Source organism: Urtica dioica, chromosome 7 (genome assembly GCF_054948205.1).
Source record: "Urtica dioica subsp. dioica isolate 48M chromosome 7, U.dioica_male_clone48M_v1_H2, whole genome shotgun sequence".
NCBI classification, from domain to species: Eukaryota; Viridiplantae; Streptophyta; class Magnoliopsida; order Rosales; family Urticaceae; genus Urtica; species Urtica dioica.
The window spans coordinates 30,430,598-30,432,230 of NC_142762.1; positions in this window are offsets into that span (position 1 = coordinate 30,430,598).

Sequence of the window (1,633 nt, forward strand, 5' to 3'; positions counted from 1 at the left end):
CGTTGGGTTCTTCGTTGGAGGCGTCGAGGGACCGAAGCTGCTTTAGTTCTTCCTGCCATTTCTTGGTCTGTTCCTTGTGAACCCTGCCCCATCAAAACAAACAGAAATTCTGACTCTTTATTGGATGGGTAGTTCTGAGAGATGTATTTTGCAAGGCTGATGCCATCTCATGCTGACCTTGCGAACGCAAAAGCTTTGCTTCTTCAAGCTGAAAAATTAATTATCGATGTCAGTAAGAGAAATAAAATACGTCAAATATGCATAAAGGGAAAGACTTGCATCGTTGAGTACCTTCTAACTGTAAAAATAACTAGAATAAAAATAATAATAAACAAAAACCAAACATGATTTAAATATTACAGTCAGAAAGCATGGTTAACCGTATGTACGTGTTATATACCAAAATGAACAAAGTTTGAATACGTAACACTCACAAAGAAACAAGAGGTGACAGAAATACAAGGTAAACAGCTAAAATTTGATCAATCTTTAATACGAAAGGAGTTAAGGATGTAACCTAGAAAGCATTGTGAAGGACAAACTTTGAAAAAATATCCGAATTATGGATTTAGGCATATCCTGAATAGTAACTCGGAATATGTTTGGACAAATAGCTACGCAGAGTAAAAAAGATAGATAAAGCGAAAGTCATCTATTATGACGAACTCGAGGCTGAGGATGGCGAGAGTCAACACAATAATGTCACTGATTTCTAATTGCAAATTTAGCTAAGAGTTAAACAACAGGCTGACAAGTTAATGAAAAATCATGTAATATGTGTGAGCATTTTGGAGCAAATACCAAGAATTGTGAAGAAGAGCGTTGGCTTCCTCGTTGGAGGCGTAGAGGGACCGAAGCTGCTTCAGTTCTTTCTGCAAGTTCTAAATCTGATCCTTGTGAACCATGTCCCATCAAAACAAACAGAAAGTTACAAGAGCAAAAAAAAAACCCCAAATGTAAAACGAGATATCAGAAGAGCAAACCCACGTTATCATTCACTCTTCAAAATCTTTGCGCAACTCCTTGAACATCGCCTTCCCCGACTCGAGCACTACTCAATCCGTTATCTGAAGCTAAAACTGGTTCAAGCAAAATGAAGAAAAAAATTAGAAGAAGACTGGAACAGGTTAGGGTTTACGGATAGAAAAACGAAGTTCGATTCAGCTATGGACTTGATTTATCGATGGAATCATTGATTGGAAGTATGAGGAGCAGAGAAGAGAGCGTACCTCGAAGAAGACCCTGAGATTCCTTTCCTTTTTGCCGTGGTCGGCCTTCCCTTCGCCGTCTTCCTTCTCATCGACCTTCGCGTCGCCGTCGTCGCCAGATTTCTCATCGGCCTTCTCGTTGTCTCCGTCGTCCTCTTCCTTCCCGTCGTCGCCGTCGTCGTTTTTCATGAAACTATCACCGTCGTTGTCGTCTTCCTTCTTCTTGGCGTCATTCTTATTGTTGCCGACGGTGTTGAAAAGTGCATGTTCCGGGTCGCGTGACGATAACCACCATTTAGGAGAGGTTTTGTAAGCCTACTCTAAACCCCAAACTGATGAGTAGAAGTATCGTGACAAAATCGGCAAAAAATAACGTGAGTTGAATAGCAAAAGCAACAGACCTCAGATCTTCCGGCTCAAATGCC